Here is a 23,593-nt window from a genome sequence, read left to right on the forward strand (position 1 = left end):
TAAGGAGGCGGGGTTAATTCGCAAAGGCTAGATAATGAAGATATGTTTCTTTTCAAATTCATATATGACTCTTTTAAGCTCATTGGCATATGGCACAGAAACACTAATAAATGGAATACTGAAGGTTCAAAGCCTACTTACAGGTTACATAAAAATGATTTTTCACCCACTTCCGCCAGGTAGTACTGGTTTAATAGTTGAAATGCTGGAGACTTTAATGAGGATGTTGCAGGAACTAACCGTCTATCCTGAGATTGATTCAAACATTTCTGATGTCACTCAAAGTCACCGGTCAATTTTATGGACAACTGCGTAAGACCTTCCAGGGATTTCATAACTCATTATGTGAGCCAGTTCATCCTTGAGCTGGTTCCTTAGCCCCAGACGAAAATGGAACCTGAGCGCAGAGTCCTTCTATTGTGTGTCGGTCACAATCCCTAGAAATTCAATAATTTAGTCCTCCACATCATTAGGCCCTGATGTAGGGAGCTGATGGTAGACTCTGTAGATGCCATTCTGTGTGGGTTGTCATAGCTCATTGCCATAGACTCCAGAAAGGCACTGATTAAGGAAGAGAGGGCTATCCTGTACCAGAAGTTATTCTACCTCAGATAGAGGATAGCCTTTCAGCAAAGTAATTATGGTGCCCACCATTACCTGATTGGTTTGATAGGTACGGGGCTTTAGGCAAATAAACAAGCTGCAATTTCTTAAAGAGGATCTGTCACACTGCTAATGCTAGTTATTGTGTCACATTGTGTACAGCCAACATCCACGAGTTCCTCTCCATGTGCCAGCCATGACTCAAGTACCGGCAGCCAACTCTTCTTTTGGGACTTTTATTTACATCTGGCAGCAAACTAAGGCTGTGATTCTCCAAGCAGTGGACTGCTTGAAAAAGAATGCAGATAAAAGAAGAAATTTCTAAATTTGCTATTGAGGCTATACTAGACAAGTGGGCATCAACACCAGCGATTCCCCTGAGGTGGAGCTACGTCACAGCCGCTGACACTGTCCTATCAGCATAAAGCTGCTTCTACAGTGTGAGAGACCCAGGCTGAAGGGAAGGGGGATCACATCAATTAGCCATATCTCCGGCTGTGGACCGCCTAGCAGAGGTGTAGCTAAGTTCTCCAGCACCCGTGGCAAAGATTCAGTTTGGGAGTCCGCACCCCCGAACCTCTTTCCCGACATATCCTTCCCCCTCATCACGTTTCTTTTCTCTACCAATCAGTGAGGTGTCATTATTTTTCCACATTTTCTTTGTGTAACTCGAGCATAAAACCAATTGTACATTTTACAAGCAATATAGTTCTATATATAGCACCAGAACTAAGCTCAATACATATATACAACACCAGAACCAAGCTAAGTACATAAATACAACACCAGCACAAATATCTCAATTTAGTCCAACCCCTGCCATATGGGTTTGCACTAAATTGTATACAGCTCCCAGTATGGCCCAAACAATGGTAAGGATATGGATAACACCCATCATCTCGCTCAGATCATACAGTGACTAAAGTACAGATTAGAGGCTGAATAAACAGTTACATTAAAGAGGCTCTGTCACCACAGCATAAATCTAAAATTGCTCATAACGTGCTCAAAAAGGATTGTTTTTCAAAATAAAAACCACTGTTGTTATCTACATTACAGCGCCGATCAGATTATGTAGGAGATAGGGCACTTATAAAAGTGCCCTATCTCCTACATAATCTGATCGGCGCTGTAATGTAGATAACAACCGTGGTTTTTATTTTGAAAAATGATCCTTTTTGAGCACGTTATGAGCAATTTTAGATTAATGCTAATTAGTTTCTTAATAGACAGCTGGGCGTTTTTTACCTTTTGACCAAGTGGGCGTTGTAAAGAGAAGTGTATGACGCTGACCAATCCGTGTCATACACTTCTCTCCATTCCTGTCCATTTGTATTCACTGCACAGCGTGATACTCCCACATTAACTTTACTGAAGTGTCTTGAGAGTGAATAGACATTGCCTCCAGCCAGGACGCAATGTGTATTCACACTCCCGACATTTCTGTGGAGTTTCTGTGAATGATAGCAGAGAGTGATCTCGCGAGATCACGCTGTGCTGTGTGAGTAAGTCCCACACAAACTCTACCGAAGTGTCGGGAGTGTGAATAGACATTGCGTCCTGGCTGGAGGCAAAGTATATTCACTCTCAAGACACTTCAGTAAAGTTATTGTGGGTGTATGTGACAGCACAGCATGATCTCGCGAGATCACGCTGTGCAGTGAATACAAATGGACATGAATGGAGAGAAGTGTATGACGCTGATTGGTCAGCGTCAAACACTTCTCTTTACAATGCCCACTTGTCCATTAAGAAACAAATTATCATAAATCTAAAATTGCTCATAACTTGCTCAAAAATGATCGTTTTCAAAATAAAAAACACTGTTGTTATCTAGATTACAGCGCCGATCACATTATGTAGGAGATAGGGCACTTATAATGTGGTGACAGAGCCTCTTAAGCGACTCACAGGTGATGTCAGATTCTAGTTGTTCTTTTTCTCTTTTATTCTCCATCCGGTCCAGACCTCTATGACGAATTCTCCTGGCCGTAGTTCGTTTCTTCAGTTTGCCGCTCAGATGTCTTCAGCTTCTCACCTTTCAAACATTTCTGCACCTATAAACGAAGATAAAGTTCTTATGATGCCGCACACTATACCCCTAAATATAATAGAGCCATACACTGCACCTCTAATTATAATAGCTCCATACACTGTGTACCACACAAACACACACACACACACACACACACACACACACACACACACACACAAACACACACACCCGGTGCCCCCTGTAGATAGTGCCCTACATAGATTCCCCTGTAGATAGTGACCCCCATAGAGCTCCTGTAGATAGTGCCTACATACAGCCCCCTGTAGTTGTTGCCCCACATATAGCGCACCCCTGTAGATAGTGCCCCACATATAGCCCCCTGAATATAGTGCCCCACATATAGCTCCCCCTGTAGATAGTGCTCCACATATAGCCCACCCCTGTAGATAGTGCTCCACATATAGCCCACCCCTGTATATAGTGTCCAACATATAGCCCACCCCTGTAGATAGTGCCCCACATATATCTCCCCCTATAAATAGTGCTCCACGTATACCCCACACCAGTATATAGTGCCCCACATATAGCTCCACCTATAGTGCTCCACATATAGCCCACCACTGCATATAGCCCCCTGTATATATAGCCCACCCTTGTATGAAGTGTCAAGCATATAGGCCACCCCTGTAGGTGGTGCCCTACTTGTGCCTCCCTATAAATAGTGCTCCACATGTAGCCCACATCTGTACATAGTGCCTCACATATAGCTCCCCCTACAGCGCTTCACATATAGCCCACCTCTGTATATAGACCACCCACCTGTAGATAGGGCCCCCCTGTAGATAATGCCACTTGCATTTTTATTAGGATAAAAAAAACTAAAAACTTTACGTACTCACCTTAATCCCGTTCCTGCGCCGTCTGCTGGCAATGCAGACCTGTTCTCTTCCGAGCAGGTCTGCTGGGGTTGAACAATGCAACTGGTGCGATGATGCTTGCATCGTTGAAAGGCGCTGATTGACAGGGTAGACTGACTTGCCCTGTCAATCAGCGACTTTCAACGGCACAAAGAAGTAATCGTGCCGCTTGCATCATTGAATGGCCGGGCACAGAACGTACCTGGTCATTCATCTCTTATCCCTAGGAGGGGGTGGCGGTGACTGGTTTCAGTGGCGCTGCCGTCCCCTCAGAGAGGCAACAGGCCCCAGTCATGGATGGTGCGGCCCTGGCATCCCCCCACCTTCCCTCTCAGTTGCGCCCGGGGCACATGCCCCGCCTTCCCCCCCAACTACGCCCCTGCCACCTAGTTTTTCATATGCCACCAGGATTGCAATTCTAGATGTGAAACAACCGGAGGTATCACCAGTTGAAAACACAGTCGGGAATGGAAGCTGTATATTATATGATCACGCTGTGTGGCTAGGCTGGGATGAGGAGAACTGTATAAAACTGATAGGACAGCGTCATACAGAAAACAATACACCAACTAGAGTGAAGAGAAACAATAACCTCCCATTTGCAAGTATAGCCAAATTAGCATATTTATAAAAATGCACATAACTTTGCAAATACTAAACGTTTTTTGTTTTTTTTTAAAAATACACTGTAGTTATCAGCATCATGGCACCTATTAGATTAGTTAGGAGATAGGGAATTAATAAACTAGTGACAGATTATCTTTAAGCACTGTAAGCCACTCCTGCATACCTCCCAACCGTCCCGGATCCGGCGGGTCAGTCCCGGTTTCTCACCACTGTCCCGCCGTCCCGGGCGGTCTGTAAATGTCCCGCTGGGTGCTGCATCAGAACAGCTGATCGCTGCTGACTGCAGCAGCATTCAGAAGAAGGCAGGAGTCTTGCGGCAGTGTTCTCACTGGGATCGATGCCGGCCCATGAGTGGACCAGTTCAGTCACCTGACCTGTCACCTGACCTGTCATCTGACCACATACACACTCAACAATATGGGTAAGCCTGCCAAACATAGTGATCTGCTCTTTGAGTAGATCCCTCTGGATTTACACACATTCTGAATGTCCTCCATGTTTCTTCTTTTTTGACACTACTGCTGTCGGTCATTGCTATACTCAATTCTATCTTGGCAAGAGAGGGTCTGTAACCCTTTGACCCTGGACACTCATAAATATCCACTGTACTTGGTCTTGAATGCACTGGTGTCAGGTATAGCTGCTATTTTTGATAGACCGTTCACATGTGCTTTATTTAATAGTGCTAACCCCCCCCCCCCTCTTTTGACAGATATACTGTCACTTGTCATGGACCCCATTCATTGTTAGGACATCCCTATATTGATTGTCTTCATAACCCACACTGTTCTTTTAGATCTCCTTGAAGTTTTAGTATTTGCGATTTTGTGTTGTATGTCCTAATAAAAATTTGTACTTTTTCATTACTTCTGTGGCTTTTTGACTTCTTGGTTCTATATAAGTTTTTCTCAGTGAGAACGCCGCTGCAAGACTCCTGCCTTCTTCTAATGGTGAGTGACGTGTCCCGAGTGACGGCCGTGTCTTCCATCGCTTGTGCTCTCTCTCCTCCTCCTCCTCCTCACAGTGCAGAGTGCATGTGATGAGGAGGATCTTTTTTTGATCCCTGTAGGAGTCGGAATCCCCAATCCCCGGCTGGGGATTGGGGTTTCCGCTACACGAGAAGTGAGTGACTACACTGTCCATATATGGACACAGCGACGTCACTCACTTCTGAAGCGGAATCCCCGACCCTGTGGCCGGGGATTCCGCTACAGGAGAAGTGAGTGACTACACTGTCCATATATGGACACAGTGACGTCACTCACTTGTGAAGCGGAATCCCCGAACCTGTGGCCGGGGATCCACTACAGAAGAAGTGAGTGACCACACTGTCCATATTTGGACACAGTGACGTCACTCACTTCTGAAGTGGAATCCCCGACCCTGTGGCCGGGGATTCCTCTCCAGGAGAAGTCAGTGACTACACTGTCCATATATGGACATTGAAGTCAGTGACTTCTGCTGGAAGGGGGGATGGGTGCACCCTACAGGGGGCTGTGTGGCATTACCTAAAGGGGGCTGTGTGGCATTACCTACAGAGGGCTGGGTGGCATTACCTACAGGGGGCTGTGTGGCATTACCTACCATGGGGCTGTGGCATTATCTACAGAGGGCTGTGTGTGGCAACAACTTTAAATTAAATTCATCCGATTTTAAAACGGACAGGGAAAAAAATGGATGCAAAACTCGTCAAAATCAGCCGTTAAAAACGGCAACACGGCCCGGAACAAAATCGGAACTGATGCAAAACGGCCGGGAAAAACGGCCCGAAACGGCCGTTTTTATCTGCCGACACTCGGACCCTGTCGTGTGAATAAAGCCTACTTCTACCGCTCTGGCGGCAATGTGGCACCTACAGGAGGACTGTGTGTGGAGCTATCTACTGGGGGGCTGTTTGTGGAGCTATCTACAGGGGTGCAGTGTGGAGCTATCTACGGGGGTGCTGTGCGTGGAGCTGTCTACAGGGGGGCTGTGTGGCGCTATATACAGGGGGCTGTGTGTGGAGCTATCTACAGGGGGCTGTGTGTGGCACTATCTAAAGGGGGCTGTATCTGATGCTATGTACAGGGGGGCTGTATCTGGCGCTATGTACAGGGGGGCTGTGTGTGGCGTTCTCTACAGGGGGCTGTGTCTGGCGCTATCTACAGGGGGGCTGTGTGTGGCACTATCTACAGGAGGCTGTATCTGACGCTATGTACAGGGGGGCTGTGTGTGGAGCTATCTACAGGGGGGCTGTGTGTGGCGCTATCCACAGGGGACTGTGTGTGGAGCTATCTACAGGGGGCTGTGTGTGGAGCTATGTACAGGGGGGCTGTGTGTGGAGCTAGCTACAGGGGGGCTGTGTCTGGAGCTATCTACAGGGGGCTGTGTGTGGCGCTATCTACAGGGGGCTGTGTCTGATGCTATCTACAGGGGGCTGTATCTGACACTATCTACAGGGGCTGTGTGTGGAGCTATCTACAGGGGGGCTGTATCTGGAGCTATCTACAGGGGGCTGTGTCTGGCACTATCTACAGGGGGATGTGTGTGGAGCTATCTACAGGGGGGCTGTGTGTGGAGCTATCTACAGGGGGCTGTGTCTGGCGCTATAAAAAATCCCCATCATTTAACTCTGCTACCTGTCAATTGAAAAGTCATCCACCACAGGGTCTCCCTCTTGACTTTCATTGTTCTCAGCCTTTTGGTTTGTCCTGCAGGTGCTGCCATGATTTGCAAATGTTATACCCAAGATAGGAAAAGTTACATTAAGACGATATAACCGGATCCATAATATCTGTGATATCCAGACAGTCTAGAGATCCGCAGTGACAATGTGTGCTTGTTATTTGCAGAAGGATCTTGCCATGATTTGATGTGTTTATGTGGAATATTGGGTGTGGTTAGGGGCGTGGCTTAAAATGTCCCTCTTTTCCGAATTCCAAAGTTGGGAGGTATGACTCCAGCAAACTGACGTTTGAGTCCAGTGAGTGCCCTCAAAATTTGCCTCCATACTAAGTATTTCTTTCATAGCTTATTTTTACTGTAATGCTCCAAACTGACAATAAGCACAAGAGCGTACCCAGCTAGTATATGACGTATGCAGCACAGCCAAACAGTAGTGTTATCTCCTGCAGCCAGGCATCAAAACCTATGGATCAGTCGTCAGAATGCAGAAAAAAGATCTGTGGCGTTGCCCTGCCAACAGCTCCAAATCCATCACAGCAAGTAGGGGTCAGCAGAGTCGACAATTGCCACATTAAGCAGATGTATTGCCGCAGGGGGTCCAGCCAGTTTGTGATCACCGTCACATAGAAGAGTGATTCTCATAGAAAAGATCAAACTGGGCCAATTCCCTACCTCCTTGCTTATTAACAATGCAGCTCCTTTATAGAAAGGAGGCACAGTTTATTGCCACCTAACAGCAAAAAAGATGGGACCTACCTGGTCTGGGCACAATCTGTCCAAGGGCCCCACAGCAGTTGCATGGTGCGCCTCTGTATTATGTAAGACCTTGACTCCACTTAAAAACTTCATGTGCAAACGAATATGCAGGTTTTTTTCTATAGTGAAAGAGAGATAAGCAGCTGTCATAAACCTCTTGGACAAAGTTGGGGGAAAACAATAGAATCAGACAGGTTGAAATACATGTTGGAACTTTGTTTTGCCTGACTAAAGACAATAGCATTATCCGCCAGGCCCCTACTCAGATTGTTCTCAGCAGATACCCATGTTTTGTAGTGATCTGCTAACAATCTCCATACCATTTGTAAATGGCAGTCTATAACATTCTAGTTTCTTAATTCTTACAAATGCCCGCCAGTTTTCCTGCTTTATTTTCCTATAATTTTTCTTAATAACAAAATATTAGGCATTACCGTACTTCCAATCAGAGTTAGTATTTAAACAGATCCATATTCTGAGATGCTACCATTGAATAATAAACAACTGTATTCTCTAAAACAGGGGTCTCAAGCATGCGGCCCGCGGGCCACATGCGGCCCCTGGGGCTGTCATCTGCGGCTGACACAGAGCCGGTAGTATAGGCTATGCTCCGAGACTCTGGAATTCCCTGTCATCGCTGTCCACATATGAACAGCGTTGTCTGGGGCTTCCCCAGAGCCGGAGTCCCGGGCAGAGCGCTATTATAGGCTCCGCTCCGGGACTTTGTGGAATTCCCTGACATTGCTGTCCATATATGGACAGTGTGTCAGGGTCTTCCCCAGAGCGGAGTCCCGGGCAGAGCACTAGTATCGGCTCTGCTCCGGGACTCTGTGGAATTCCCTGACATCGGTGTCCATGTTTGGACACACGATGTCTGGGGCTTCCCCAGAGCCAGAGTGCCGGGCAGAGCGCTAGTATAGGCTCTGCTCTGGGACTCTGGGGAAGCCTCTGACATCGCTGTCCATACATCGACAATGATGTCAGGGGTTTCCCCAGAGCAGGAGTCCCAGTGATGTCAGGAGCACAGCTGGAGTCCCAGGAAGAGCCTACTAGCGCTGTGCCCGGGAATCCAGCTCTGGGATTGCCCCTGACATCTCTGTCCATATATGGACAGTGATGTCAGGAACAGAGCTGGAATCCCAGGCAGAGTGCTAGAAGCGGCTCTGCTCCAGGACTCCAGCTCTGGGCAAGCCCTTGACATCACTGTGGTAGCATCTGCGGAGGGCACTGTGGCAGCATCTACGGAGGGCACTGTGGCAGCATCTATGGAGGGCACTGTGGCAGCATCTACGGCGGGCACTGTGGCAGCATCTACAGAGGGCACTGTGGCAGCATCTACAGAGGGCACTGTGGCAGCATCTACAGAGGGAACTGTGGCAGCATCTACAGAGGACACTGTGGCAGCATCTACAGAGGGCATTGTGGCAGCATCTACAGAGGACTCTGTGGCAGTATCTACAGAGGACTCTGTGGCAGCATCTACAGAGGACTCTGTGGCAGCATCTACAGAGGGCACTGTGGCAGCATCTACAGAAGGCACTGTGGCAGCATCTACAGAGGGCACTGTGGCAGCATCTACAGAGGGCACTGTGGCACTATCTAAAAAGGGTCTGCCCAATCTTGACATGTGTGTCTTCCAAACGCTGTTAACTGCATTTAGCGACATTTAAACTGGAAAACTGGATTGTTGAAATAAGCACGTGGATAAAAATCTCAAATTTTAAACCTAGCGGTATTATTATAGTAATGTAGTATTATTATTAGAGTAATATAGTGTTATAGTAGTTCAAATAACTAATTGATTAACAATAATTTAGTATTGTATCAAATTTGAAAGTAATACGGCCCGTCAACTTCCCATTTTTTCTATATGTGGCCCACTTACCCGGCCGAGTTTGGGACCCCTGCTCTAAAAGAATGGTAATTGTATCTGCAAATATCTGCTTGCAGGACAAATACTGTCAGTAAAAGAGGGGTCTCTAGTTGTAACAGTTGACGCAGGCAAAGTCGAAATATGCATTAATATTGAAAACAGTCGTTGAATGGGAGTGAAATGTTTACATTGTCAGTACCACTTGAAAAATGAGCAGTTTTGGTTTTAAAGATTGTTTTTCTCCCTGCATTGTCTGTGTGGACCAGTGTAAAACATGTGTGGGTGATGCAGACATGAACACTAGCACCATCTCCGCTCACCATGTTCAGTAAATGCTTCTTTCAGGATGTCCTGTAAGCAAGTTCAAATGCCATAAAAGGACAACATTTATTTCTGGTGTATAAAGTAAAACAGTGAAGGGTTTGTTCTCATGCTCCTGTAAGAAGAAAAAATGAAAAAATATATATACATGCATATGGAAACGCATTTTTTCACTGACCAATTTTTTTTAAAGGAAAATAAAATACATTCCAGGAAAGGGCTGCAGCTAAGAAAACTAAAACCAGAAAATGCTTAAAGATGTTTTAATGACTTAAACACAGACTGGGTTGTGTCTAAAACTTTCCACATTTAAAAATGAAAATTTAATATTCTGTATCCTTTACTCTGAGATGCTGAATTAAAACATTTCATTTCTTGTAATGATTATTTTTTTAAATCAATACATAAGACTCTATGAACACTCACGATTTTTCTGTTATTCTGTTCTTTGTTTTTTATAGAGAAGAATTTATGTTAATGTTCCTAATGATTTCAATGGTATTTTTCGCAATGTTAAATACTTTTGTGTCAAAAAAGACTAAAGTATAGTAGGTATGATAACTTTTCCAAATGGTTCTTTCTAACGCAGGCATTTATGGCATATCCCAGCTCTCATAGAAATGAATGGAGAGACCCAGGCACATGTACCACCACCTCTCTATTCATTCTCTGTCAGGATGCGGCAATCGACGCCAGGTAGGACGGATGAACCCCATTCTGGAGATAGGTGCAGGGCCTATATCTATCTATTTATCTATGGATCTATCTAACTAACTATAAATCTATCAATCAGGCATTTATGGCATATCCTGTGGATATGCCATAAATGTTTCAGATGAGAATACACCCTGTTTGTGGCAAGAGAATAGTGGTACTATCTACAGCGGGTGTTTGTGGCACTATATACAGGCGATGTGAGTGGCACTATCCACAGGAGGCTTTATGGCACTATTTACAGGGGCTCTCTGTAGCACTATTTACAGGGGCTGTTCGTGGCACTATTTACAGGGTGTGTGGCAATATCTACAGGGGTCTGTGTGTGTGTGTGTGTGTGTGTGTGTGTGTGGCACTGTCTACAGGGGGCTGTTCGTGGCACTATTTACAGGAGGCACTGTGGCATTATCTACAGGAATCAGAGTGTGACAATTTCTACAGGGAACATTGTGTAGCACTATCTACAGAGGATTTGTGTGGCACTCTCTACAGGGGGGGGGGGTACTATGTATGAGGGATGGCACTATCTACAGGGGGCTGTGTGTGTGTGTGTGTGTGTGTGTGTGTGTGTGCGTGTGTGCGCGTGTGTGTGTGTGTGTGTGTGTGTGTGTGTGTGTGTGCATGTGTTTGTGTGGCACTATCTTTAGGGGCTGTGTGGCACTATTGTCAGGGGGCTGTGTGTGGCACTATCTACAGCGGGCACTGTGGCATTATCCTCAGGAAGTAGTGTGTGGCAATATCTACAAGGAGCAGTGTGTAGCACTATCTACAAGTGGTGTATGTGGCACTACCTACAGCGGTTGTGTGTGACAGTATTTTTTATCCTTGGCCACAGGTTCTCAAACCTGTATCTTCGGCCTACAGTATAGGGCAATTTTAGCAGCCGAGTTACAGGTAAAGACAATTTATATTTCTAGAAGATATGACTTCACTTATAATACCTTGAGATGTCGCCTTCTTTTAAGTTGTCTTCAGCCTTTGCCCAGTTATATCCATTTCTGGGAAAGCTGAGTGACAGCTAATGTGGCTGCCACTAAGCTCCCATATAGGTTGTCACAAAGTTTTCCAAGACCTTAGTGATAAAGTGAGACATCACCTGCCTGTATACAACCAAATAATCAGAGGGAGACATTGGGCACCATAGTAGCTGTCAGCCAAACTAGTGTAGGCATTTTTGTTTGTTCAATTGTAGTCCAAAATTCTGGCAAGAAATCCATTCCCCTATTAGCTACAACCACCAGATAAGCCCCCCCCCCCCCCAATAAGACACACCAACCAATCCCACTCCATGACCAAAGTGTGCCTGGAAAGATTTTTCAAATGTTGGCAACTATGATAGTATAACCTGATACACTATTCTGCTTAGTAAAAATAAAAGGGCAACTCCCTTCTTAAACCCTTCCCGCTGTGGCCACTTTTGACCTCCCTGACAGAGCTTAATTTTTCAAATCTGGCATGTTTCACTTTATGTGGAAATAACTTTGGAATGCTTTTACCTATCCAAGCGATTCTGAGAGTGTTTTCTCGTTACAGATTGGACCTTATGTTACTGGCAAAATTTGCTCGATACATTCAATGTTTAATTGTGAAAAACACCAACATTTTGCAAAAAAAATTGCAAAAATGTGCATTTTTCTAAATTTAAATGTATCTGCTTGTAAGACAGGCAGTTATGCCACACAAAATAATTGCTAATTAACATCCCCCATATGACTACTTTGTGTTAGCATAGTTTTTTAAACATCCTTTTATTTTTCTAGGACGTTTACAAGGCTTCGAACATTAGCAGCAATTTCTCACATTTTGTCACGCCTTGAGGAAATTAGCTAGGGGTTTAGTGAGCATTTTGACCCCACATATAATTTGCAGAAATTATTGGAAGCAGGCCGTAAAAATTAAAAACGAAAATCAAAACTTTTCAAAGAAAATGTAGGTTTTGCAAATTTCTTTTCATTTCCACAAGGACTAAACTAGAAAAAGCACCCCAACATTTGTAAAGCAATTTCTCCCAAGTAAAACAATACCGTATACGTGGTCATAAACTGCTTTTTGGACACATGGTAGGGATCAGAAGGGAAGGAGTGCCATTTGGATTTTGGAATGGTTTCTTGGCACCATGATGTCACATTTGCTGAGCCCCTGTAGTACTAGTACAGTGGAAACGCCCGAAAAGCGACTCCATTTGGGGAAATTACACCCCTTGAGGAATCATCTAGGGGTATAGTGAGAATTTTGACCACAAAGTTTTGTTGCTGAATTAATTAGAATTAAGCCATGAAAATTAAAAATTTATTTGTTACCCCAATAAGATGTAGTTTTAGATCAACATTTTTCATTTTCACAGGCAATAAAAAAGAAAAAGCACCCAAACATTTGTAAAGCAATTTCTCCAGAGTATGGTAACACCCCATATGTGGTTATAACTGCTGTATATGTGAGGGTTCAGAAGAAAAGGAGTGTTATTTGACTTTTGGAGCGTAGATTTTGCTGGAATGGTTTGTGGACACCGTGTCGCTTTCGCAAAACCCCTCATGTACTCAAAAAAAAAAGTGACCCCATTTTAAAAACTGCATCTTTAAAGGCATTTATTAAGGGTTGTCGTGAGAATTTAGACCCCACAGGTGTTTTTCAGAAATTAATATGCAGTGGAGGATGCAAAGTGAAAATTTCAATTTTTTCCTCTGATACAGTATGTCTATTCACCGCACAATATGTTATGCCACTAGAGAATCTTACCCCATAAATTGTTAAGCGCGTTCCCCCGAATATGGTAATGTCTTACAAGTGGACGTCAACTGCTGTTTGTTTACACTGTAGGGTTTAGAAGGGAAGGACTGCCATTTAGAGTGTGGATTTTGCTTGGGAGTAGTTTTGTTTGAGCATTAGGGGGGATTCACACGAACGTGTATTGTGTCCGTTTTCACGAGCCACGCACAGACCAATACAAGTCTATGGGGCAGTACAGACAGTCCGTGCTTTTTGCGCAGCGTTTGTCCGCTGTGCAAAAAGCGCGACATGTTCAATATCTCCGCGTATTTCGCGCATCACGCACCCATTGAAGTCAATGGGTGCGTGAAAACCATGCAGGTCGCACGGAAGCACTTCCGTGCGAACTGCCTGTTTCGCGCACCAGCTGTCAAAAGGATGAATGTAAACAGAAAAGCACCACGTGCTTTTCTGTTTACAAACATCCAAACGGAGTGTCTTTGAGATGAGCGAACCCGGACAACCGAACCGAACTTCACTGGGTTCGGCCGAACTCGTTTTGGCCGAACCAGGCAAAAAAATTTCCGGTACGCGACGTCAGCAGATAGTCACTGTCCAGGGTGCTGAAAGAGTTAAACTGTTTCAGCACCCTGGACAGTGACTTCCGATCCCAATATACATGAACGTGTAAAAAAAAAAAGAAGTTCTGACTTACCGATAACTCCAGGCTTCTTCCTCCAGTCTGACCTCCTGGGATGACAATTCAGTCCAAGTGACAGCTCCAGCCAATCACAGGCCAAGCACAGGCTGCAGCGGTCACATGGACTGCGGCGTCATCCAGGGAGGTGGGGCCAGATGTCAAGAGAGGCGCGTCACCAAGGCAACGGCCGGGAGGGAAGTTCTCAGTAAGTACGAACTTTTTCTTTTTTTTTTAACAGGTTTCTCGATATTGTGATCGGCATTCACTGTCGAGGGTGCTGAAAGAGTTAACTGCCGATCAGTTAACTCTTTCAGCACCCTGGACAGTGACTGACGTCGACTAGACTCATCTCTATGATGGCGGCTGCGCGAAAATCACGCAGCCGCGCATCATACACGGATGACACACGGAGCTGTCAAGTGGTGTTTGCACGCGCAAAACGCCGCGTTTTTTGCGCGCGCAAAAACGAAACGTTCGTCTGAATCAGCCCTTACTGGTATTTCAGTTTATAATGTGGGGGCACATGTAATCTTTGCTGAGTACATCAGGGGCATAATAAGAGGGTATAATAATGGGGTAAATAGTACAATTATCCATAGATGTGTGGTACGCTGTGAAACAATCCTTTATGCACAGGCCAGTGTCGCACTGATAAACTGTATTCTTTCTTATCCCCCTTTTTGTAACACTGCACCTTTTGGGGATTTATCCTCCTTTGTAGTTTGGAAAATTTTGCTGGGAAAGTGTTTCCCATGCATAATACAGGCGCCCTCGCTTCCAGCAGATGTGCCTTGTCCCTTCCTTACCTGGTTCCTCAATACTAGGGCCCTGAAACTGAAGTAATGTTCCCCTCCGGCCAGCACATCAGGCTGTTTTTTCATCTTTGCATTACTAGTACCATAACTTTTTTATTTTTGGTTTGATGGAGTGCGGTGGGGTCTTGTTTTTTGTGAGACTGGCTGTGGATTTTATTGGTGCAAATTTGGGAAACATACGACTTTTTGATCACTTTTTATTTCATTTTTTGGAAGATGAGATGACCAAAAACAAGCAATTCTGGAATGTTTTTTTAAAGGTTTTTTTTTTGCCATTCACCGTGCACCATAAATTACTTGTTAACTTTATTCCGCAGGTCGATATGATTACGGCGATACCAAATTTATATCGTTTTTTTTTTCATGCATTGCAGCTTTTGCACAATAAAATCACTTTTTAATAAAAATAATTTGTCTTCTGTGTTGCCATATTCCAGGACCCAAAGCTGTGTCAGGTATTATTTCTAGTAGGACGGGCTTACATTTTTATTGGTACTATTATTGGGTAAATGTGGCTTTTTGATCACTTTTTATTCCAATTTTTGCGAGGAGATATGACCTAAAAACAGCGATTCTGGTGTTGTTTCTCATTCATTTTTTTATGGCGTTCACCGTGCGGGATAAATTACATAAGAGTTTTATAGTTTGGGTCGTTATGGACGCGGCGATACCAATGTTGTATAGTTTGTTTTTGTTTGTTTTTTATTTTTTCCAATAATAAAAGACATATTATGGGAAAAAATACATTTGGGATTTTTTAACGACAAACTTTTATTATTTTATTACAACCTTTTAATTAACTTTTTTTATTTGTCCCACTAGGGGACTTTAACCCCTTAAGGACTGAGCCTGTTTTGGCCTTAAGGACATAGCCTATTTTTTCAAATCTGACATGTGTCACTTTATGTGGTAATAACTCCGGAATGCTTTTACCTATCCAAGCGATTCTGAGATTGTTTTCTCGTGACACATTGGACTTTATGTTACTGGCAAAATTTGCTCGATACATTAAGTATTTAATTGTGAAAAACACCAAAATTTAGCGAAAAATTGCAAAAATTAGCATTTTTCTAAATTTATATGTATCGGCTTGTAAGACAGATAGTAATACCACACAAAATTGTTGCTAATTAACATCACCCATATGTCTACTTTAGATTGGCATCGTTTTTTGAACATCCTTTTATTTTTCTATGACATCACAAGGCTTAGAACTTTAGCAGCAATTTCTCACATTTTCAAGAAAATGTCAAAAGGCTATTTTTACAGGGGCCAGTTCAGTTGTGAAGTGGATTTTAGGGCCTTATATATTAGAAACCCCCGATAAGTCACCCCATTTTAAAAACTTCACCCCTCAAAGTATTCAAAACAGCATTTAGAAAGTTTATTAACACTTTAGATGTTTCACAGGAATTAAGGCAAAGTAGATGTGAAATGTTCAAATTTCTTTTTTTTTTTGCAGAAATTCATTTTTCATCTATTTTTTTTGTAACACAGAAAGTTTTACCCAAGAAATGCAACTCAATATCTATTGCCCAGATTCTGCAGTTTTTAGAAATACCCCACATGTGGCCCTAGTGCACTTATTGACTGAAGCACCGGCCTCAGAAACAAAGGAGCACCTAGAGGATTTTGGGGCCTCCTTTTTATTAGAAAATATTTTAGGCTCCATGTCGGGTCTGAAAGGCTCTTGCGGCACCAAAACAGTGGAAATCCCCCAAAAGTGACCCCATTTTGGAAACTACACCCCTTGAGGAAATTATCTAGGGGTATAGTTAGCATTTTGACCCCGCAGGTTTATTGCAGAAATTATTGGAAGTAGGCCGTGAAAATGAAAATCTACATTCTTTCAAAGAAAATGTAGGTTTAGCTAATTTTTTCTAATTTCCACAAGGACTAAAAGGAGAAAATGCACCACTACTTTTGTAAAGCAATTTCTCCCGAGTAAAACAATACCCCGCATGTGGTCATAAACGGCTGTTTGGACACACGGCGGAGCTTAGAAGGGAAAGAGCGCCATTTGTCTTTTGGAGATCAAATTTAGCAGGAATGGTTTGCGGAGACCACGTCACATTTGCAAAGCCCCTAAGGGACCAAAACAGTGAAAACACCAAAAAAGTGACTCCATTTAGGAAACTACACCCCTTTAAGAATCCATCTAGAGGTGTAGTGAGCATTTTGAACCCACAGGGGTTTCATAGATTTTATTAGAATTGGGCAGTGAAGATAAAAAAAAATCATTTTTTTCCAATAAGACGTAGCTTTAGCTCAAAATTTTTCATTTTCTCAACAAATAAAGGAATAAAAGAACCCCAACATTTGTAAAGCAACTTCTCTGGAGTACGGCAATACCCAATTTGTGGTCATAAACGGCTGTTTGGGCACACGGCAAGGATCAGAAGAGGAGTGCCATTTGGCTTTTGGAGCACAGATTTTGCTGGATTGGTTTCTTGACACCATGTCACTTTTGCAAAGCTCCTAAGGTACCAGTAAAGTGGAAACTCCCCAAAAGTGACTCGATTCACGAAACTACACCCCTTGAGGAATTCATCTAGGGGTGTAGTGAGCATTTTGACCCCACAGGTGTTTCATAGATTTTATTAGAATTGGGCAGTGAAAATAAAAAAAATCCTTTTTCTTCAATAAGACGTAGTTTTAGCTGAAAATGTTTCATATTCTCAACAAATAAATGAAAAAAAGCACCCCAACACTTGTAAAGCAACTTCTCCTGTGTACGGCAATACCACATATGTGGTCATAAACTGCTGTTTGGGCACAGAGTAGGGCTCAGAAGGGAAGGAGCGCCATTTGGCTTTTGGAGTACAGATTTTGCTGGATTGGTTTCTGGGCGCTATGTCGCATTTGCAAAGTCCCTGTGGGACCAAAACAGTGGAAACCCCCCAGAAGTGACCTCATTTTGGAAACTACACCCCTCAAGGTATTCACCTAGGGGTGTAGTGAGCATATTAACCCCACAGGTGATTGGCAGAAATTGGTGTGCACTCGATATTGCAGAGTGAAAATGTTTTTTCAATAGATATGCTAATATGTGGCGCCCAGCTTGTGCCACTGGAGATACACACCCCAAAAATTGTTAAAAGGGTTCTCCCGGGTATGGTGATGCCCTATATGTGGAAGTAAACTGCTGTTTGGGCACACTGTAGGGCTCAGAAGGGAGGTAGCGCCATTTGGCTTTTGGAGCGTGGATTTTGCTTGTAGTAGTTTTGTTTTGAGTCTTACTGGTGTTTCCGTTTATAATGTGGGGGCATATGTAAGGCAGGCGGAGTATATAAGGGGCATAGTCAGGTGGTATAGTGGGGTAAAAAAAAACAATAAAATAATTCATAGATGTGTGTTACGCTGTGACACAATCCTTTCTGCACAGGCCGGTGTCGCACTAATAAATGGTCTTTACTTATTCCCCTTTTGGTCCACACTCGGCACCTTTGAAGTTTGGGGAATTTTGCTGGGAAGTGTTGTCCTGGTATAATACGGGCGCCCTCGCTTCCAGCAGATATGTTTGGGCCCTCCCCTTCCTGGTTCCCTAATTTTAGGTGCCTTGATAATTTGCCACTTGAAACAGAAGAAATGTTCCCCTCGAGCCGGCACAACTGCATATTTTTCTTTCCTGATTTATTGGTGCCTTGACTAATTTTATTTTTTCATAGACGTGGTGGTATGACGGCTGGTTTGTTGTGGGACGAGCTGTAGTTTTTATTGGTACCATTTTGGGGTACATGCGACTTTTTGATCACCTGTTATCCTTTTTTATTTGGGAGGCATGGTGACCAAAAAACAGCAATTCTGGCATATTTTTTTAGTTTTTTTTATACAGCGTTCACCACGCATTATAAATTACATGTTACTTTTATTCTGCAGGTCAGTCCGATTCCGGTGATACCTAATTTATAGCACTTTTTATGTTTTACAACTTTTTGCACAATAAAATAACTTTTGTAAAGAGAATGGATTTTTTTCTGTCGCCAAGTTGTGAGAGCCATAACGGTTTTACATTTTTCGTCGACGGAGCTGTATGAGGGCTTATTTTTAGCGAGACGAGTTATAGTTTTTATAGGCACCATTTTTAGGTACATGCGACTGTTTGATCACTTTTTATTAAAATTTTTGGAAGACAAAGTGACCAAAAAAGAGCAATTATGTCAGTATTTTTTAGTTTTTTTTTTTACGGCGTTCACTGTGCGGAATAAATAACATAATATTTTTATAGTTCAGGTCGTTACGGTCGCAGCGATACCAAATATGTATGGCTTTATTATTTTTTTCAATAATAAATGACTTGATAAAGGAAAAAGGGCGATTGTGTTTTGTGTTATTATTTGAAACTTTTATTGTATGTTTTACAACTTTTATTTTAACTTTTTTTACACTTTTTTTTACACTTTTCTTTAGTCCCACTAGGGGACTTGAAGGTCCAACTGTTTGTTTGATGTTCTAATACATTGCACTACCTATGTAGTGCAATGTATTAGAACTGTCAGTTGTTCACTGACAGCAAGCCGATCAGGCTCCGCCTCCGGGCGGGGCCTAATCGGCTAACGTAATGGCAGATAGGAAGCCATTGTTAGGCATCCTGTTGCCATAGTAGCAGTCGCCAGCCTTGCCATCGCATGGCAAGGCTGCCGATTGCATACAAACCACTTTGATGCAGCGATTGCATTGAATCGCTGCATTGAAGGTGTTAATGGCAGGAATCGGAGCTAGCTCCGGTTCCTGCCGATAGATCGGGGTGTCCGCTGTAACATACAGCGGACACCCACTGCTGATGACGCCGGCTCAGCTTCTGAGCCGGAAGCTGAGCCGGCGCCATCTTGCCGATGGTACCGGAAGCCTCCTGGGCCCCGCCGACGACGGGGCATAGGAGGATTCCGTTACAGGCTGATCGGGAGGTAAGCATTAGCCCTCCGATCGCCTTTGCAGCCACCGGCAACCCAGCGATCACGTTGCTGGGGTGGCGATGGCTATAAACTCCTCACATGCTGCAATCTCTATTGAACGCAGCATGTGAGGGGTTAATCGGTCGGATCGGAGGCTAGCTCTGGTCCTGGCCGATACCTCAGGGTGCCAGCTGTAACATACAGCTGTCACCCGGTGGTGATGTCGCTGGCTCAGCTCCTGAGCCAGCTTCATCTCCATCACGTACAGTTACGTGGAGATGCGCGAAAAGGCCATCTCCCATCACGTAACTGTACGTGAAATGGCGCGAAGGGGTTAAGGCCTGCACCTCCGATCTCTTTACTAATAAAGAGTGCCTGTGTATTAGAGCTGTCAGTGATTCACTGACAGCAAGCCTATGAGGACCTGCCGCAGGCATTGGTATAAGGAGGAGCCCGAGGCCATTGTTAGGCCTCCGGTTGCCATAACAACCATCAGCAACCCAGCGATTATGTCGCTGGGCTGCCGGTCTGCTCAAAACCCCACGGATGCTGCGCTCTCTATTAGCATTTGAGGAGTTAATCGGCCAGATCTGGTACTGCGCGTTGTGGAAACCCCTGCCCGACAGCGCCATATCTATATGCCGGATATCGGGAAGGGGTTAATGTTAATGATAGTATTAACTATTAACCTATTACTATCAAGCTGAAACAACTATGTCCAGAAAGATACATATACCAATAGGAAACTGTTAAACAACCATATTGTATTAGCATTTTTTACATGCATTGTTAGCTGAGGTTTTTTTATTTACATTTTGGCTACAAATTGAGGTGAAAATCAATCTAGACATAGTTATTATTGATTCGCGCTAAAAAGAACACGTTCGCGCCTTACTAGACACTTTTCAAAAGAGTCTTGAAAAGGGAATGTGGTTTAGCGGAAAGGGGCATGGCTTAAAATGCAAACAAGAAAAAGTTGCGTAAACTAAGCCAACCATGAGGTGGTATAAGAAAGAGAAAATTGTCTATTAAAGGGACACTCTGGCCAAAACTAAACATTCCCATGTGTACCACTATGGTGTTCCATGTGTCAGTCTCTCAACTGTTATTTTTCTTGCTGCTTCTATCTCTATATATTAGACTGGTGTGGTTGCTTAGCAGCAGTGTGAATCAGACTCGGTGACACGCTTTCTCAAGATGAGGGCTTTTTTAAAGCACAGACATAAGTATAGTAGATGTAAAAAAAAAGTGTAGAGTTGGGTATACATCCAGGTGGGGAATGCAGTCATGGAAAGTTGTGTTTCCACTGAAAGTCTTCTTTAACCAGTTCGGGGCCGGGCTATTTTGAGCCTTCAGGTCCAGTCAATGTTTATCCATTGTAGCGTCCATGGCCACGGACCGTCGGGATTACTTAGCCCCCGGCGGCAGCAGCCATGGACCTGTGAGCGCTGGCTCGCATCTCCTTCCCAGGAGACACCAGCGCTCACTTCTGCTCCGGTCCTCTGTGTCCCGTAGGGTGCGCGCGCACGCTCATTCCGGGCCTTAAAGGGCCAGCGCGCGCACATGGGAATCATCATAATCAATTAGCCCATGATTCCCCTGGTTCTCCGAGAGAGAGGATTTCCTAGGCTGGCTCCTACTTTCCAACAATCGCTCCTGTTCTCTTCAGTTGTCCCACCAGAGGAGCGTATGCAGATGGACCGAGCCAAATTGTCTACCCAGGAGAGACAACGCAGAAGCACTTAAGGACTTTGTCTGTATTGCGGCCTCGGAGGCCATGTTGTGCTTTTGTGTCCCCAGACACCAGAGAGACCCAGTGCCTAGGATTGGTTGGAGAAGCAACCTTAGGCGGAACCAAATAAAGAATTAAATTCCAAGCTGACCATTCCTGTGACGATAGTATCCGGCGAGAACACGCACCGGGTTTCTGCCTATCTGGACTCCGGGTCTGCGGAAAACTTCATCCAAAAGGATCTAGTAGATCATCTCCAGTTGTCCACAGTTCCCCTGGAGAAAGCTGTGGCTGTTGCCTCGGTGAATGGACTGCCTCTGCCCGATCCGAATTTATCTAAGACCAAGCTGCTGAAGCTCCAAGTTGGAGCCCTTCATTCGGAACTAATTTAGTCTCTTATTTTGCCCAAAGCCATCAATCCTGTTCTGCTGCGCCTGCCTTGGCTTTGACTACATGCTCCATTCCTGGACTGGAATTCCGGAGAGGTTCTCCAATGGGGTTCTTAATGCCTCAGATGCTGTCTGCTGCAGATCCATCCTGTCCAGCCTCCCCTGCCTCAGTCATTGGCAGGATTTTCTCAGTTTGCAGATATCTTCAGCAAGAGGCAGGCTGAGACGCTACCTCTTCATGGGACTTCTGACTGCCATTGAACTGGTTCCAAATGCTTCTCTTCTCCATGGATGGGTATATCCTCGCTCCTTGCCAGAGACTCTATCCGTGTTGGCCTATATCAAGGAGAATTTGGAGAGGGGTTTCATACGAAAGTCTTCCTCCACGGTCTAAGCCGGGTTCTTCTTCGTTAAAAAGACAGATGGATCTCTTCGACCCTGCATTGACTACCGTGGTCTCAACCAGATCACGGTCAAGAACAAATACCCCTTGCCACTTATATCCGAACTGTTTGACCGTATACGAGGAGCCAGGATTTTTTCAAAATTAGACTTGCGTGGGGCTTATAATTTGATCCGAATCCGTCAAGGGGACGAGTGGAAGACGGCGTTCAACACCCGACACGGGCACTACGAATACATGGTGATGCCTTTTGGACTGTGTAATGCTCCCGCGGTCTTCCAGGAATTCGTCAATGATATCTTCCGAGATCTCCTCTATGTCTGTGTTGTAGTCTATCCCGATGATATTTTGATTTTCTCCCCAGATCCGACGACTCATGGGAGGCATGTCCGTCAAGTTCTACTGCGATTAAGGGAGAATCGTTTATATTCCAAGCTGGAGAAGTGTGTCTCTGAAAATAATTCCCTCCCCTTCCTGGGCTACAGCATCTCGGATTAAGGTCTCAAGATGGATCCTGAGAAAGTAAAGTCTGTTCTGGAATGGCCACGTTCTCAAGGCCTGAGGTCACAGCGTTTCTTGGGATTCGCCAATTTCTACCGGCAGTTTATCCTAAACGTCTCATCACTGACGGCTCCCATCTCTACCTTTACCAAGAAGGGTGTGAACACCAAGGTGTGGACTTCAGAGGCAGGATCTGCATTTATTAGCCTCTGAAAGACTTCACTTCAGCCTCGATCCGCCATCATCCTGACGTGTCTCGGCAGTTCTCATTGGAGGTGGAAGCTTCTTCTGTTGGTGCAGGTGCACTTCTGTTCCAGAGGAGCTCCAAAGGAAAGGCAGTAGTATGTGGCTATTACTCAAGACTTTTTTCCTCTGCAGAGCGCAACTACTCTATTGGGGATCGTGAGCTACTGGCCATCATATTGGCTCTGGAGGAGTGGAGACATCTGCTAGAGGGCGCAGCTCACTCCATCCTGATCTACACCGACCACAAGAACCTCACCTATCTCCAGTTGGCTCAACGACTAAACCCCCGTCAAGTCAGGTGGTAGCTGTTCTTCACCTGTTTCCAATTTGTCCTGCACTACCCTCCGTCTGACAAGAATGTGAGGGCCGATGCTCTGTCCAGGTCATATGAGACGGATGACACGGTGGAGTCCCTTCAAAGTATCATAGACCCGTCCTGCATTATCACTTTGAAGGTTAGAGACATCCCTTCGGGGAGGACTTTTGTTCGGTTGGTAGACAGGAGAAGAATTTTCCATTGTGGACACAGCTCTAAACTGGCTGGGCACACTGGTATTCGTAAAACCTGAGATCTGATTACTCGTCAGTTCTGGTGGCCCACGCTACCCAAAGATGTTGCCGAATTTGTCTCTGCCTGCACAGTGTCTTCTTCTAACAAGGTTGCTCACTCCAAGCCTGCCGGCTTGCTCCAACTTTTGCCTGTACCCAATGTCCCCTGGCAGCACATTGCGATGG

At 44.6% G+C, this 23,593-nt stretch overlaps 1 long non-coding RNA gene across 1 annotated transcript in view; it reads right to left on the reverse strand.

Moving 5' to 3' along the window:
• The window catches only part of LOC142741258 (uncharacterized), a 266,463-nt gene that overhangs the window by 41,540 nt on the left and 201,330 nt on the right, over positions 1-23,593 (reverse strand). Inside the window, exons 3-4 of the long non-coding RNA XR_012881049.1 lie at positions 9,757-9,872; positions 7,564-7,682 (exon numbers count right to left, since the gene is read on the reverse strand). This is a non-coding gene — a long non-coding RNA (uncharacterized LOC142741258). The remainder of the gene's footprint in view (positions 1-7,563; positions 7,683-9,756; positions 9,873-23,593) is intronic.

This window comes from Rhinoderma darwinii, chromosome 2 (assembly GCF_050947455.1).
Source record: "Rhinoderma darwinii isolate aRhiDar2 chromosome 2, aRhiDar2.hap1, whole genome shotgun sequence".
NCBI classification, from domain to species: domain Eukaryota; kingdom Metazoa; phylum Chordata; class Amphibia; order Anura; family Rhinodermatidae; genus Rhinoderma; species Rhinoderma darwinii.